At 46.8% G+C, this 18854-nt stretch overlaps 1 protein-coding gene across 1 annotated transcript in view; it reads right to left on the bottom strand.

The window, feature by feature from the left end:
• SRD5A1 (steroid 5 alpha-reductase 1) overlaps positions 1-18854 on the bottom strand; it is a 232672-nt gene that overhangs the window by 145047 nt on the left and 68771 nt on the right. The gene's annotated exons all lie outside the window — the stretch shown is intronic.

Genomic DNA, 18854 nt, shown 5'->3' with positions numbered 1-18854 from the left:
GGAACAGATACTTTGGTCTTACTGGAATACACAGATAGGTGGCAGACACTTGGAGAGGGACCTTTCCATGGAGAAGAGAATGACAGCACCTATGATGCAGATCTACCATCTATAGACTGAGGTACAGGGTTTTCTGATAACGCCCAGAGATCCTCTAATATATAATCATCTTGCTTCTATACAAGGTGAGGGAGGTTAGGTTACGCTGTCGACAGCTCCTGTTACGAGTTACGGACTACTTGCTATGCTGACTGTAGGAAGGTGGAATCTGACTATATTGTTACCCCAACTTTTTTCCTGGTGTTTTGCTGTTTTTATTTACTTAGTTGGCCTGGGACCCTGCTATTCAGGGCCCCAGACTATCTGCTTGCTCTATAAAATGGGCTCCATGCACCTTAGGTGCATACCAGATTGGTTACTGCGTCACTCTTGTGAGCCCCTGTATAGTGTGCCATAGGTACCCAGGGCATAGGTGCACCCTAGGCCTACCAGGGGCTGCAGCAGTTATTGTGCCACCCCTGGTTTGCCTTCCAAACTGACACCACAGGTCTGTTCACACAGCCTGGGTAAGGTGGTGTAATCACCCCTTACTTAGATATAGTATACCTATATCTACCTGTACATATAGACACATATACACCTATAAGCCACTCCTATGGTAGGCCTTGACAATCCTGGAGGCAGAGTGCTTGGTTTTATGTGAGAGGGTGCCCTAGCATGAGCTGAGACCCTCTGCAGCTTTCGGAACCATCTCCTTATAGCTGTTCTATGATATAACCATACCATATACTCGTAAGTGCATTATAATCCTCGCGGTTAATGCTAACTTTGGTTTGGCTTTATCAAAACATGTCGTGTAAGGTGTCTAACACTTTGGAATATTATCCCCCGCCAATTCTGGCGGTGGGGGTAGCATTCCACCCTTCTAGAGGGAGAAGACATGTAGTTACTGCTTTACCCGGTTAAAGTTAACAGAGCCTCAGCATCACAAAATGGATGCTGCTGCCACAGACACGGGTCTGACCTCCTGTTGCTGGGGGAAACTCCAGCAAGGGCGGCCTGGACAATAGGTTTCCTGTCCAGGGAGGTGCCAGCACCTCCCCAGACAGGGGTTTTGTGTATTGGGGCAGGAAGGGCTGCATTCAGTGAATGCATCTAGACACTGCCTGGGGCACACAAGGTGCTCCATGCATAGCCCGGTTCAAACCAGTTGCTGGGGCACTCCAGCCCCAGCTCTGGCGCGAAACTGAACAAAGGGAAAGGGGTGTAACCACCCCCTTCTCAGGTCCACCCATAGGAGGGACCTAGTCAGGTAATCCAGCCCCCATCCTTAGTATAAGTATAGGAGCATGTATCCCCAGGACTTTATATTATCCTGGAACGAAACTTTGATACAGAACTCTTGGACCTTCGACATTCTATTCTGACTAGAAGACGGAAGACATTTCCCTTGTGGTCAAGGAGTGACCACCCTGTTCAAACAGGCACCAACAGCAACATTGACGGTCTGCAGTTTCAAGGCTCCCGCCGGAACCCGAAGACTCTGCGACTCAAGAACTGGACATCCAGACTTCTCTGACCCAGACCCACATCCACAGCAAAGCTGAGACCCGTGGCGGACACGAGAGATGTGGGACCAGACATCTTGGACATCCTGCATTTTGCTGCCTGCACTCCTTTTCTGAAGCCTCAGTAAGTTGTGCATTGGGGTACGAGAAGCCCCAGCCCCGAGCATCATTTGAACCGAAGCCCAGGCCCCTACACTCCGCTAGTGTCCCGTGGGCCCCGAAGCCCAGGCCCCTCCTGACTCGCTCAGAAGCGGTCGCTCCCCACGCTCCCTGACTCTTGGTATCGTAGCGCTTCTGCTGCTGATAACTGATTTGCGCATCGCTCGCTTTGCTGGCATTATCGTTTGTGATATTGTATTATTATTGTCTGTGATATCGTAGCACTGTATTGCATTTGCATAGCTCTCATTGCCTGCATAGTAATTTGGAGCTGCCTGGTATCGTAGACCTACATTATATTGCACTGCTCGCATTCCTCTCTAAGTTATTTGTGCCCGATTGTGTCTCTGCCCATATCTTGCAAACACCACAGATTGTGCCCCAGTCTCGCCCTGTTCCGCTTTCGTTTTTGCTGCCATTTTGTTGTTGTTGTGCCCATAGCCTGTCTCTCCACCCCGCTCCCGCCCCCCAGCTGCTCCTCCCTCGCCCCGCCCCCTCCACTATCCACTTATGCCAGAACAGCCTACGCGCCCCAAAGGTAAGCCCGTCTACGCCTGTCCGCGCCTGGACCGCGCCCAGCGCCAGACCCCCTGGCCCCCGCAAAACCCACTTCACCCGCATAACGTACGACGCCGCAACCCTCTCAGCACTTAACCCCGGCCGACTCCCAAACTGCTACCAAGCCGCCCCAGGACACACCCATGGACCCTTCACCTGCCACTCCTGCAAGTTCGACTACATCAGGACCCACACCAAATCCACAAACTCCAAACAGAGCTCCGACAACAACCACCTGAAGTGCATCCTGCTCAACACCCGCTCATTCCACAGACACGCCATTGAACTATGGAACCTACTCGACACCACATCGCCGGACGTCGCCTTTCTTAAAGAAACCTGGATGAACGCTTCTTCTGCGCCCGACATCGCCATAGCCATCCCGGACGGCTACAAGATCATCCGAAAAGACCGCATCAACCAAACAGGAGGAGGCATCGCTATCGTCCACAAGAACACCATCCGCATCACGACCAGTTCCGACGATAACCTCGCAACCGCCGAACACCTTCACTTCCAGATCCACACCGACCCCAAATCCACACTCAGAGGCACCCTCATCTACAGGCCACCAGGACCCCGCACACTTTTCAGCGAAGACATCACTGACTTCATCAGCCCACACGCCCTCCCCTCCGAGGACTACATCCTTCTGGGAGACCTCAACTTCCACCTGGAAAAGAACATCGACAGCAACACTACCACCCTTCTGGACAACCTCGCCAATCTCGGACTCAAACAACTCGTTGACACCTTCACCCACTATGCCGGACACACGCTCGACCCAATCTTCACCTCCAGCAAGCACATCTCCTTCAATCACACCACAGCTCTCCATTGGACGGACCACAGCTGCGTTCACTTCAACTACAAAAAGACTACGACCCACAACCACCCTCAACCAATTCCCCGCAGAAACTGGAACAAAATTACCACCGAGCAACTCTTCTCATCGCTTCACCAAAACCCCCCTGCCAAATCATCGGACCCAAACCAAGCAGCCACCAACCTCACACAATGGATCACCCACAGCGCTGACGAACTAGCACCCTTGAAATACCATCAAATCAAACAAGGTAGCAAAAAAGCCCCCTGGTTCAATGATGACCTTAAGAAATCCAAGAAGATCTGTTGCACCCTCGAAAAAGTTTGGCGAAAAAACACAACCACTGACAACCTGGCCACCTTCAAAAACGCCACCCGAAAACACCACCAACTGATCCGATCCACCAAGAAATCAGCATTCAAGAATCGACTCGACAACAACGCCAACAACAGCAAGGAACTATTCAACATCGTCAAAGAATTTACCAACTCCACCGCCGGCACCAACGACATCACTTCCTCCCAAGAACTCTGCAACTCTCTAGCCTCGTTCTTCCACAACAAAATCGTTGACATACATAACAGCTTCGGCGACCAGTCCACCCCACCCACCTCCGAACTAAAACCCCCTTCTAACAACCTCTGCGCCTGGAACCCAATCACCACTGAAGACACCATACGCCTGATGAACTCCATCCACTCAGGATCGCCAACTGACCCATGTCCCCACCACATCTTCAACAAAGCAGACTCCATTATTGCACCCCATCTCCGAGACGTCATCAACTGCTCCCTCAATTCCGCTACCTTCCCGGAAAGCTGGAAACATGCCGAACTCAGCCCCCTCCTGAAGAAACCCACAGCAGACCCCACTGAACTTAAGAACTACCGCCCCATTTCGCTCCTCCCATTCCCTGCCAAAGTCATCGAGAAAGCCGTTAACAGTCAGCTCGCTGCCTTCCTCGAATCCAACAAATCCCTCGACCCTTCACAGTCCGGTTTCCGAGCCAAACACAGCACCGAGACCGCCCTCATCGCAGCAACAGACGACATTCAAACTCTACTGGACAACGGAGAAACAGCCGCCCTCATCCTACTTGACCTTTCCGCAGCCTTCGACACAGTCTGTCATAGCACCCTTATACAACGCCTCAGCAACGTCGGAATACAAGGAAAAGCATTGGACTGGATCATCTCGTTCCTCGCTGGAAGAACCCAGAGAGTCCGCCTCCCCCCTTTCAAATCAGAAGCCACCGAAGTCATCTGCGGCGTACCTCGCAGCCATCGCGCGCCAACACAACCTCAACATCATCTCCTACGCAGACGACACCCAGCTAATACTGTGCCTCACCAAAGACCCAAACACCGCCAAAACCAACCTACACGAAGGGATGAAAGAAGTAGCCGAGTGGATGAAGAACAGCCGCTTAAAACTGAACTCCGACAAAACGGAGGTGCTCATCTTAGGATCATCCCCCTCCGCCTGAGACGACTCATGGTGGCCACCGGCCCTGGGAAACGCACCCAAACCAACGGACCACGCACGCAACCTGGGATTCATCCTGGACTCTTTCCTCTCGATGACCAGACAAGTCAACGCCGTCTCATCATCATGCTTCAACATCCTACGTATGCTCAAAAAAATCTTCTGCTGGATCCCTACTGAAACAAGAAAGATGGTCACCCATGCACTGGTCACAAGCAGACTGGACTACGGAAACACTCTACGCCGGAACCACAGCCAAACTACAGAAAAAACTCCAATGCATCCAAAACGCCTCAGCCAGACTCATCCTAGACATCCCCCGACAAGCTCACATTTCCGATCACCTGAATGACCTCCACTGGCTCCCCGTCAACAAGAGAATAACGTTCCGTCTCCTCACCCACGCACACAAAGCCCTCTACGACCTAGGACCCGAATACCTCAACACGCGCCTGTTATTTTACACCCCCACCCGCCAACTACGATCTTCCAATCAAGCCCTCTGTGGTATATAAATAAATAATACCGGATCTATTTTTGAATGAATGAATGAATAACAGATAGCTCAATAAAATAAGAGTCAAGATTCGAGGTAGTAGGAGTTTCTGCAGGTTTATTACAGCATAAGGACAGGATCAGGACAACCTGCATAGAACAGAGGTGACAGGGCCCAGCAGGACAACTGGGGCCCAGCAGGGGAAAAGAGGCCCAGCAGCTGCTGGGGCTAGGTCTGGGATGAGCGCGCTAACTTTTAATAACAATACATTGACTTATATACATAACGCAAACACATAGTATTACATTGCAGTAGGCGTAGCAGTGGGTGGAGCAGAAGGCGTGACGCGTAGCAGTCGCGAAAGATAACAGTAAAAAGAGGTGTAACTGGGCGTATACATAGACATGTGGTGCAAACGTAACAGAATATGTCATGGATGGGGCGGAAACATAGGAGGGGGCTACCTAAGGAGCCGGGACCTCTAACCTAATGGTGCGCGAAAACTGGCAATGACGTGTTACTAGGAGAAACTGGGGGCTACGAACTCTGTGCTAGGAGCAGAGACTAGAGTCTGGAGGGTCGGAGCGACACGTACCTAAACCCTATCTAGTATCTGATGTTTAGGGAACATGTTGATATAAACTAGAAGTCATGAGGGGAAAAGCTAACCTGATTCTAAGACTGGACCATGCATTATTCTACATGTAGTGCGTGATGAAGAATATTAAATGACCATTAATACAGTATTTCTCTAACGTGGAGACGAGAAGGCTAGACAATGACGGAAACTATTGATGCAGTTCAGTAGCTTAGGAATGCAGGGAAGGAGGACTGAACTGATAACTGGAACTATAACATACTTTTGGCAGACTCAGAGGCAGAGCCAAGCTGCACTGGGCACTGCGAAGCAGGAAGTAAGTGAAGGGTCGAGGATACAGGTGGGGGCTGTATCGCTCCTCAGCGAGGCTTTCAGGAGACAGGAGCTGAATCTGATGTCCGGGCCCTGTTGAGGCCTGGAAACGGGGACTTTATAATGGAATAACGTGCACACTGAGAAACGTGGCAACGTAACTTTACATAGGCCTGATATTCGTAGTATTCACGAGGACTGGGAGCTGACATACCAGAGGTGAACACAACTGTAATTGCGTCATTAATCAGACATGGGGAATAACATATGCATATTGGTCATGCACACATAACATATGATGGATGAGGCGTAGGGACACAGAACATGGCAAAATTTACTTTTCCACATTCCCTCCTTGTCACTACGTTTCCATCAGGAAACATCAATATTCATGATACCGTCTATCATTTCATACAGTACCATTTGCTCGTCTCGAATTGTCTTGGAACGGGATTTAGAACGGGGCTTAAGACTAGGAATACAAGAGGTAGCACACATGCTGCAAATCGCAGGGCCACATTGTATACAGAGGCAGCAGCTAAATATGATCGCTACTGCTATACTTAGAAAGGACAGGACTTTCCATCCCCATGCGGAAATTATATTCCAGAACCAACCGGACCATGTCCAGGTGCCTGGGTCTTGGTGTAACAGATGGGCGATTTTATGAAGTCTGGTTATAGCTGAATAAACAGACGGCGCGTTATTTGGAATGAAAATGCAGCAACTAGATCCGATGACTCTACAGGCCCCGCCCCTATCGGCCAGTATGACGTCAAGGACGAGACGATTTTGCAAAACGACAAATCTCATAGCAGATTGTTCTTCGGTTAGGTTACCTAGAGCAGAGGCAGTCTCATTTACTACAGCTTCAAGGGTTCTTGTTAACCTACGGATCAGTTTACTATTCTGGACAGGTCCTACAAAGAAGAAGAAACCTTTATTGAAATCTGTATACTGTTCTAGAGTAGTTTCAGTATAATCGACAATTGGGGACTCCCTTCTATGTCTAATGTGTACTAGATGTGTGTTTCTGTGATAATCAGATGGGGCTAGGAAAACAGGTGGCAGTAGGAAGGCAATGTAACAGGTTCCCTCCCAATCGAGGGGCAGACGGACATATGCGGTCTGACCACAAATAAAATAAGAATGACGTGAAGCTTTAAAAATAGATTTCCCACTGTCACTATACTTGATAACAGTAGTACATTCACTATGTCCTACATGTATGGAACCATAACTACGGACACATAATTCGCCTTTGACAGGTAATACTGAAATAGCAGGTAAGTCTGGAGTAGTATCAGACTGAACATTCAGGACCATGAAATTCGACGAATAATTACCTAAATTATAAACTTCATTTTCTAGATCTAAACCTGTTCTGTGGGGAAGACCTTGCTTGTCTGGAAAACATGTACTGTTAAGAAAAGACATATCTGTTGAGGATGACGTTAACGTGGACCATGCTCCACACGAACCATTATGTGAAAATGGATAAGGAAAGAGTGGCAGAACTCCCTTCGGTGTCTGGAAAGGGGGGAGTCGACCACACACCCAACAATTAGTGGCATTGCTGGTCTGGTGTGAATAATGTAACATACGGATAAATGTGTTGTTGCGCATAGCGAGGCGGTATGAATATTCGTGAGGAGGCAGATCACTAAACGTGTGCTCTACTGTAGTATTAGCAGACATATTTACATGAGGAACTGGAAAATACAGATAGAACGCATAGCTGGTGCAGGAAACCATTATGCTGATGAATAATACGAAACTCAGAAAAACGATACATCTGATTGAATTTTGACTGACTCTCTCACTATGGGGGTCTATTTTATACATGTCAGAAACAGTCTAACCGTTTCACCTAGGGGAGGACTTATACAATCAAACTGACTGACTTATTTTACTAGACCTGAGCTTTAACTTATACTCCTGTTGCGGAGTTTTCTCTAACAAGGGAGGGGTTGTAATAATGTCTTTTGCGGGACAGTCCTTTAAAACAATGTTTTGACAGTTTTTAAAATCCTGGGAATCCTGGGAAATGTTCTTGGAGACTGGTTTCAATCCATTGAAAAGTTTAATATGAGAAAGATGGACCCATCCCTTCCTGCCTTCCAACTTGACGGCAGTACGGGTGGTCAAGAGGACCTGACGTGGCTCCTTCCAACGTGGTTCCAGCGGACTTGATCTGTCAAAATTTCTGATCATCACCAAGGAGCCTGGAACGATCTCGTGCGGTGCCACCTCGGTATTGTCTGGAAAAGCGGCGGCAACCTGTGAACGACATGAGTTGAGGGCAGACATCAAGGAAGCTAGGTAATCTGTCAGCATATTACATGAAACATCGGTAATACTTCGGGGTCTAGGAGTACCCCACATGTTAGGGGGGCGGCCGAATACGACCTCATACGGGGACAGACCGGATCTGGAATGTGCGACCATGCGCATATAAAATAAAGCGACTGGCAGAGCTACTAGCCAGTCCACACCTTTTTCCTTACAGACTTTTGCAATGCGGATTTTCAGAGTCTGATTATGTCTCTCTACGAGACCGGCTGCTTCAGGATGGCGTACACAATGAAACTTCCACTGGTACCCTAACAACAGGGAAACGTGCTTCATGAGTTCGGATGAGAATGGCTGACCGTTATCAGAATATACGACTCTAGGGAGTCCATATCTAGGGAAGAATTCACGAACCAACTGCTTGGCAGTGGTCGCGGCTGTGTAATCTGGGACTGGATATGCTTCTGTCCACCTGGACAAAGCGCATACTACTACAAGGACATACTTGAAACCTCGACATCGCTCCATTTGAATATAATCCATCTGGAGGACCTCAAAAGGGTGGTCAGGGGGCTGGAAACCACCTTGTTCCACCGGGACACTTTTACCTGGATTAAACTGACAACATATCATACAGGTACGGACTTTCTGTTTGGCTGCAGCTCGTAAATGCTTATTGAACCAAATATTCTGGATACTGTCTAACATAGCTTTTTCTCCTAAATGTGCTGGACTATGTGCGGTATTGATAATGACTTGAACCATAGAATCGGGGAGAAACCATGTGGCTCTACCCTTCGTTAACCATCCTTGATCTGTCTGGACCCCTCCTTGTTCAGACCATTTCTTGATTTCGTCGGGAGTAGCATGTAACTGGATATCTATGACATCTTGTGTAGGGTCCTTAACTGTCATGCATGTAATCGGATCTGGAGTATGTGTCATGTTAACTGGAATGTCTGGAGTCTGTGCTGTAAGCCTGGCTGTGCGGTCTGCTAGATCATTACCTTGGGAAATAATGTCAGTAACTTTCGTATGTGCTTTGCATTTCATGATGGCAATAGATGTCGGTAAATGTATGGCATCTAACAGGGCTTGAATAAGGAGACCATGCTGAATCTTGGTTCCATGAGAAGTCATAAAACCTCTCTCCTGCCAGAGCACTCCGAAGTCGTGTACAACTCCGAATGCGTAACGTGAATCTGTGTAAACATTAACTTTCAAGTTCTTGGCATGTATACAGGCTTGTGTCAGAGCAACTAGCTCTGCTGCTTGAGCGGACAGGGTGTCAATACGGTGTGTCTCAATAACTTCGGTGTCAGTAGTTACTGCATACGCGGCGACTAGTTCTCCTGTACTAGTTCTCATACATGAACCATCCACATAAAGTGTCAGGTCGGGATCTGGTAACGGAATGTCTGTCAGGTCTTGTCTTGGCTTTGTCGTAATGTTAACTACTTCCACACAGTCATGTGGGTCAGGATTTGAACTAACTGATGGTAACAGTGTAGCAGGATTCAGGACGTTGCAGCGTCTGATTTCTATGTGTGGCTGGAACAGTGTCAATTCATAACCTGTTAAACGTGCAATTGTCAAGTGCTGTGTTTGTGTTCGGTTTAAAAGAACTTCTACTGAATGTGGAACTTGTACTGTCAGGGAGTGCCCTAAAACTATGGAATCACTTTGTCTGATAGCTAGTGCTGTAGCTGCAACTGACTTGAGGCACGCAGGCAACGCCTGGGCGACTGGATCTAATGTGCTCGAAAAATAAGCACAGGGCTTGGATTGTCCTGCTTGATCTTGTGTGAGAACAGATAATGCTGTACCTTCGCGTTCAGTAACAAAAAGTGTAAAAGGCTTACTGTAGTTCGGTATAGCTAGAACTGGAGCTTGACATAGGGCTTTCTTTAACTCATTGAAACTAAGTGTATGTTCAGATGTCCAAGGGAGGACAGTCGATACGGCTGCCTCCTGTGTCGTTAACTGTATCAGTGGCTTGGCTAGAAATGCATACTGGGGAATCCATTGTCTACAATAAGAAGTAAGGCCGATAAAGGCACGTACCTCCTTCTGGGTTCTGGGCTGGGGAAGACTCGCTATTAACTGGATACGGTCTGGTGTCAACTGCCTACCCCTCTTGGACAGCAAGTGTCCTAAGTATACCACTTGCTGAACACAGAATTGAAGCTTCGAAGGTGACACCTTGTGCCCCATCTCGGCTAGAAAATACAGAACTGTAAGGGATGCTCGCTCGCAAGCACGTTCAGAACGGGCTGTGATCAGTAGATCATCGACATACTGGAGCAGGGCAGTGTCAGTTGGCATGTGAATGTTGTCTAGTTGTCTCTTAAGTGCTTGACTGTAAATACTAGGACTTTCTGTGAAACCTTGAGGAGCGCGTGTGAACATATAGCTCCTTCCATTTAAACAAAATCCGAAAAGAAACTGGCTGTCTGGATGAATTGGAACACTGAAAAATGCATTCTTGAGGTCAATGACAGTGAAAAACATGGCTTCGGAATCAATGGCTGTTAACAGGGAAGAGATATCTGGGACAACTGGGTACTGAGGAATAATACATTTATTAAGCTCTCGTAAATCAATCACTAATCGATATACTGGGGGTGCATTTGGATCAGTACGTTTCATGACTGGAATGATCGGAGAATTGCATACATTGGAGTCAGTTTCTACAACTACTCCTTGAGCCATGAGCTCGTCAATAATTTTGGATAAGGCTGCTACAGCCTCAGGTGGCAATCTGTACTGTCTGATTCGGGGTAACACTACACCTGGCTTGAGAGTCACACGATGGGGTGTGATTTGCATATAACCTACATCAGTTGGACCTTGCGCCCATAAGTGCTGCGGAACATTAGACAATCTTGAATCAAAATCTCGTAATACATAGTGACCCTTAAAGTCACGTAGGAACAAACGTATTCCCTCTGGGGAACAGCAAATAACTGCACCTAATTCTTTCAGTGTCTTAATGCCTAACAGGTTTTCTGGACATGACTTAGTAAGTAACAGATCAGTAGTGCGGGACAATGGACCTACTTCTAGAGTAACTGGCTTTGATATCTCGTTAACTATTGGTTTTCCTGAAAATCCAAGGGAAACATTTCTTGAGCCTGAGAGCGGAGCCCCTGGAACTTCGGCGTGACTAATTGTGGTCCTACTTGCCCCTGTATCGATCAAAAACTTTCTGTCTTTCCCTAATACTTGACTGTGAACATAGGGACCTTCTTGATCTACAGGTATCTCGATGAGAGGCAAACCTACCTCCCTCTCTAGGCTATTTCATGAATATGGCTGGTACTCTGGATACTCGGACTGTGCATACTGGTACATCTGTTGTGTAACATGCTGTGTTGCAGCAATGGGCTGCGGTACTGTAACTGTCTGTGGTGCATTCTGTAACTGAGGAGTCTGTGAAACTTGTTCTTGTCTAGGCGGACGTGGTCTTTCTTTAGTCTTACCAGTAGCTATATTATGTTTCAGAACTGCACACTCATTTATAAAATGACCTGGCTGTTTACAATAATTGCAGTTCCCTTTAACGGGAGCTGCAGGATGACTGGCTTGATTCGGACCCCTCTTCTGACTGTCTTGAGGAACAGATTGTGCAACTAGCACTTTCATTTTCGTATCTTTCATACGTTTTCTCTCGTGTTCTTGCTCTTCCCTGATTCTATTCTGGTGATACTGGAGCATCTGGAGCATCTGGGACGGAGTATTTGCTTGCCAGGTGCTTTCGACTTTCAAAACTCGATTTTTAATTTGTGGACTTGAATTCTCGACTAATTTGGTAACGAATAGGTGAGGGTATGACTCACTACTTGTCTTGAGACCACTATTAATACTGAAACATTTTTCAAATCTAGAATAAAAATCACTAATATCTTCGTCTTGTTTCTGTTTACAGGCTGAGATTGCATCCCAGTCTTCTTTTCTCGTTGTCAATAATCTGGGTAAAACTTGAATCAGTAATTCTGGTAATTCTTTACATTTATCTCCAAGACCGGTACCTGGTACTCGTGCCTTGTCTTCAGCTTCTAGAGCTGCCCAATCGATCTTTTTCTCTCCCACCTCCCATTCCTTTTCCTTTAACTTTTCATACACCCCTGCGGGTAACAGGACCTTTAACATTTTAATGATGTCTGGGTAAGTGTATTCTCCCATACGGAGCATGTCTTTTAATTCTCTATGGAACCCTGCTGGATCTTTGTCATGACAGGGAATTAATTTCTTCATTTCAAGAAGTTCCATCTTTGATATTGGAGTGTATACGAACACTCGTTGCATTTCGCCACCCGTCCCTCTGACTGGGTGGACTTCTCGTAACGGATTCTGTCTGTCTATGTAAAATGATTTATTTTCTGGAGGTGAGACATGAACAAAATGCGGGTTCAAGAACGTTCTATATTTGTGGCGCTGTTCTAGAATTACACTAATTAAATCGGTACCTAGACCTCTCCATTTGTACTGGAGTAACTCGTTCAGAACATCATGTAACGGACCTGGATCAGAGTGTTGACCCTCATACAGAGTAATGAGGTGCTGAATCATATACATACCCACCAGTCGTTGCTCGGCTGGGGGCAGTTTCAGAAACATTTGTGCCACTATTTCGTCTGGAAAAGTGGTAGAATCAGTAATCCATCGGACTGCTGATCGGGCTAGTTCTTGTTCATGCATGGTACTTAACCCACTATAACCGATTCGTGATTTCAGGATATGATCGGTAGCTTGGAATACTTGTTCTAGAGAACCTTGTTCTGGTGCTGAATGATGAAAAATAGACTTGTGTTCTAGGCGTAAATGGCGATCTGGAAATCTAGATTTTCCTACATACGCTATTCTGGCGGAATTCTCGTCTTCCTCTTCAGGATCAGAGATACTTTCTTTCTCGCTTACTTGTGCTGCTTTACGCTGGTCGTGTAACCTTATTATTTCTTTACGAATTTTCTTGTACATACTCTCCATGGCACCGACGGTCTTGTGCTTACCCTCGGCTATATTATCACTCCACTTTGTCAGGATTCTCATTTCGGCGGGATCTTTAGACGGGTAATCTTGTTCTCTTATTAGACAATTGATCAGGAACTTTAATATCATGAGCTGAATCTCGGCTTTCCTTTGAGACATAATCTCGCCAATACTTTCTGGATCATCCCCTGTACGGATGAAACGATATATTCTGTCTAGATCTTCTTTCATATTCGGTAAGGTGACTAGATACTCGGTCACTCTCCTTACACGTAAGGAATATAAAACCATATTATACTCGCCTGGGACTGGATCATAGACACATTCGTTAAGGGCTTGTCTGATTTCTGTGACAGACTTATTACTTTTAGGAGTACGCTGTGATGCTTGAGCATGTAATTCGAGTGCTGATAAACGCTTGTGTGGCGGCGGGGTTTGAGGAGTAGCTCCTCCTGCGGCCCCTATACTGGAGTCGTCTACTGAGGCTCTACGTCCTGGCAGAGTGGGAAATGGAACTGTAGGCTGGACCGGGGGTACCGTAACAGGTACTCCGGTGTCTGGAGGAGCGGGAAGTGCCTGATTTATAGGGACTGGCGGAGCGCGAACAGGATTTGCATATTCGGGGACTGTGTCGTCCAAATAGGACGAAATAAAAATATCAGCTGCGGTCGGTTTGTGACGTAGCTTGGTCGGAACTAATGGTGGCGGGAAATTACTGGATGCCTCTGGGGTCGCTTTTGGCAAGCCCTCGGCAAGAAGAGGATACATACCCTTAATGAGGGCATGCCTCCGTCTGTCTGACTGTTCGGCTTTGACTTGTTCACCTATCTCGATTAATTCTCTTTCTTGGGCTCGTTCTTGGGATTCTCTACTTAACTCTGACTTTCTGACTTCCTTTTCCGTTCTTCTATGCGCTTCTTTACGCCATAACTCGATGGCATCTTTCTGTGACTGTCTGGCTTTCTTTTTCCATAATGCTTCTTCTACTCGCATGATACATTCGGCATCCCATGTACCCGATACGGGCCATCTATACTTTTCTTCTAACTGTTTGGTATACTCTACCCATAAATCTAGATACAATATGGCGCTTATGCCATGTTTCTGATACATAAAATGACCTGGACTGTCCCTAGGCGGGACAGGAACCGCTTCCTCTAACAGACCCTTTCTAGTTTTTAACTGACGTAACTTGGAAAATATAGGCATGACTGAACTGTAATCTGGACACAATACAATACACAATAAAAACACGAAATCACATCGCACTCATACCACAACAGTAAAATACATGAAGAACATTATAAATAACAGTTCGAACAGAATATTACCTGGAATACTGAGAACAGAAATAGAACAGATTTTCTCGAGAACGGAACAGACTAGAGTTACTGGATGCACTGTTGTAACAGTACGGAACATACCGGTCCCATAAAGGGACGCATCAAGACCCGTATCCACCTAGGTGAACACTTCGTTTGTGAGTCTGGGCACCACCAACCCACGGACCAGGAGTCAATTTAGATTGGTCCTGTCTAGATACTACCCCAGCAATGGTACTCACCGGGCAGCACGGAACGGAAGGCCTCGGACTGGACTGGACGACGGACGACGAACTTCGGACTTCAGTTACAGGTGGGCCTCCGGATACCTCGGACCTTGGACTCTCGGCTTGGGCTCTGGTCGGGACTCGCCGCGTTCCTCCACCGTCTCGTTTGGATGCTGGACCGCCTCCTCCGTCTCCTCCGTGGGCCTGAGGGATACTTGGAGCAGAAATATCTGCCAGTGCACGGTATGGTTCCGTCACGACTGCAGAGGGTCAGGGGGTCGGCGTGGCTTCACCGACGCGTGGGGAAAGGGCAAGTCCCTGTTCGGGCGCCATTATGTGGTATATAAATAAATAATACCGGATCTATTTTTGAATGAATGAATGAATAACAGATAGCTCAATAAAATAAGAGTCAAGATTCGAGGTAGTAGGAGTTTCTGCAGGTTTATTACAGCATAAGGACAGGATCAGGACAACCTGCATAGAACAGAGGTGACAGGGCCCAGCAGGACAACTGGGGCCCAGCAGGGGAAAAGAGGCCCAGCAGCTGCTGGGGCTAGGTCTGGGATGAGCGCGCTAACTTTTAATAACAATACATTGACTTATATACATAACGCAAACACATAGTATTACATTGCAGTAGGCGTAGCAGTGGGTGGAGCAGAAGGCGTGACGCGTAGCAGTCGCGAAAGATAACAGTAAAAAGAGGTGTAACTGGGCGTATACATAGACATGTGGTGCAAACGTAACAGAATATGTCATGGATGGGGCGGAAACATAGGAGGGGGCTACCTAAGGAGCCGGGACCTCTAACCTAATGGTGCGCGAAAACTGGCAATGACGTGTTACTAGGAGAAACTGGGGGCTACGAACTCTGTGCTAGGAGCAGAGACTAGAGTCTGGAGGGTCGGAGCGACACGTACCTAAACCCTATCTAGTATCTGATGTTTAGGGAACATGTTGATATAAACTAGAAGTCATGAGGGGAAAAGCTAACCTGATTCTAAGACTGGACCATGCATTATTCTACATGTAGTGCGTGATGAAGAATATTAAATGACCATTAATACAGTATTTCTCTAACGTGGAGACGAGAAGGCTAGACAATGACGGAAACTATTGATGCAGTTCAGTAGCTTAGGAATGCAGGGAAGGAGGACTGAACTGATAACTGGAACTATAACATACTTTTGGCAGACTCAGAGGCAGAGCCAAGCTGCACTGGGCACTGCGAAGCAGGAAGTAAGTGAAGGGTCGAGGATACAGGTGGGGGCTGTATCGCTCCTCAGCGAGGCTTTCAGGAGACAGGAGCTGAATCTGATGTCCGGGCCCTGTTGAGGCCTGGAAACGGGGACTTTATAATGGAATAACGTGCACACTGAGAAACGTGGCAACGTAACTTTACATAGGCCTGATATTCGTAGTATTCACGAGGACTGGGAGCTGACATACCAGAGGTGAACACAACTGTAATTGCGTCATTAATCAGACATGGGGAATAACATATGCATATTGGTCATGCACACATAACATATGATGGATGAGGCGTAGGGACACAGAACATGGCAAAATTTACTTTTCCACACCTCGCCGCAATTCCACGCATCCAAAGAGCCACCATGGGGGGAAGATCCTTCTCCTACTTAGCGGCCAAGACCTGGAATTCTCTCCCCACCCACCTCCGCCTTACACAGAACCACCTCCGCCTTACACAGAACCACCTCTCCTTCAGAAAACAACTAAAAACTTGGATATTCGATAAGTAAAGCACATCCCTACCCCAAGCGCCTTGAGACCCTCTGGGTGAGTAGCGCGCTATACAAATTTTAAACTTGACTTGACTTTTACATTTGTACTCGACGCGTCTTCCCGGCTCATTGCACGTTGGCTAGTGAGCCCCCTGAAGACCCCATCTTGAATCTAACTTGCGATCCTGGTTGCTCCAGACTTGATCCACCTTCCCTATAAAGGAGAAGCGCCACAAACCTTGCTGGTCTGTAACAGAGCCAATCTCGACATCCTGCGTGGGTTGCGGTTGCCAAGGCTTGCTGGGTCCAATTCGGATACCGACGCTGCAGTCCTCTAGATCCATTGTGGGACAGCTCAAATCTAGCTCCTGGTCATCGTCGATGCCTCCTGGACCTCGTGGCTGAAGAAACAAACTCACCTTCTTCACCTTAAAGCACCCAACATCGCCTGGTTCCTTCCTGGTTCCTTCCGGGTCACTGGCTAGTGACCTAGACTCTGTCCCCTCTGCTTTCAGGTTCTTCACATCTCCGATCCACGCTTGGATCCACCAGGACACTTTTCCCCTGGTCGCCTGCAGCACTTCTTTGCAGCTCTCCATAGAAAACTACGACGAAACCTGACATCAAAAGACACCTATGCACCCGGCTTCCGTGGGTGAGGTAACACGAGTACTCTAGTAGTCTCGAGGGTATTGGCCCTCCTAGTGTCTAAGTCTAAAAGGGTTCCGTCCTAGTCCAACTGGAATTGTCCTTAACTTGTAACTTTTACGAACTCCATAGAAAGTCAATGGGAACCCGCGCCTGTGTTTAGACACTGCACGCGGCTCCGGTGGGTCTCCTACTTCTTAACCTTTGGTTGCTTAGTGTAGCCCCAGCGATTCTACAGGCCCTAGGCCTGCTATACCACTTTCGTAGTATATGGTTAGTGCGGCACCTAGGCCATAACTTATACTGTGCAACTTATTGTGTATTAACTGTGTGACTTGTATAGTATTTTTACCTCTGACCTCATAAAGAGTACAGAGCGGTTGTGTTTAGATTAAATACATATATATTTGATATATACCTTGTGTGGTGTCCTTTCATTTGGTATTCAAGGGATTATATATGGTAAAACAACTTGCTTACCTCGCCTACTGAAGTCTTAGTCTGAAGACTGCTGTTCATGCTACCACTAGAATAGCTTTCTATAACGTTGACTTTACAACCACCATAAATAGGGGTCGATTAGACTGGTGCAAGGTGCCCACTAGAACTAGTGCACATCATATGCCAGGCTAACTTTTCACACAGACCATATTTGTGTTATGCATTTTTCTGCTGCTTGTGGCATGAACACTGCATACTAGAGCACGTTAGTTAAAATAAATATTTTAAACTTGTTTGTGTCTCTGTCAGGTCTTATTGTGGACAAATACAAGAGTGTGGGCTAAACGGTGTGTCTCACCAAAGAGATTCCTGAGAGTCTGGAGTGTTGTGTTCTGGGGAGTCTAATCACTGGTTCCTCTGCGAGTGAGTAGGAGGGCAATGAGACACTATAGCTAGTCGGTCCCAGGTTCATGGGTACTAAGGTGGTAGGATAACTCAGTCCCTACATACTAAGGTCCCATAACCCCATGCTCAGTTCTGTGATTGTGCAGAATCCCTGCAACAACATGGCATTAAGGATTGGCAGGAGTCACACTTACAGGAAATGCATGGAAGACTGGCTAATATGTATTATCAAAACAATTATCTGTTGTACTGTTAGTGGGGATTCTTGAAAAGGGATCTAATATCAAAACTGCTATCTCCATCACTATATAAAAGGACTGGGTCTGATAATTGCATTTCAATCACAATTGAAAATATATCGGACCAAACAAAAAAAAAAAAGCACTTTCACTGTACAAACTACTTTGTTGTCTTCGCATCTCGAGAGGCAAAATATAAAGCGCCTTTATGTGAGACAAGCACTTCTCTGGGTAATTTTAGCCTGACCAAGAAAATTTGGGCGAACTAGTTTACAGTCATAGTAATACACGAAAGTGCGTTTTAAATTTTTCTCCACAGTGAGATACTAGCATTATACATAAAAAGCAACACTAGACACCATAGAAGACTTCTTCGAAGAAAAAGACCGGCCCTAAAGCAAAATCATCAGTTTCAGAATGGAGCGTTGAGATCTACATGTTACAAGAAACCTCTTCCAATATGAGGATAACATAAAGCAACAAACAAATGGCACTTCGATAGCCTCAACATTTGCTCTGTGCTTGTCAAATCTGTGAG

This window comes from Lissotriton helveticus, chromosome 4_1 (genome assembly GCF_964261635.1).
Source record: "Lissotriton helveticus chromosome 4_1, aLisHel1.1, whole genome shotgun sequence".
NCBI lineage: Eukaryota > Metazoa > Chordata > Amphibia > Caudata > Salamandridae > Lissotriton > Lissotriton helveticus.
Note: the sequence above shows the minus strand (reverse complement) of the source record. Positions and strands in the feature narration are given on the sequence as shown.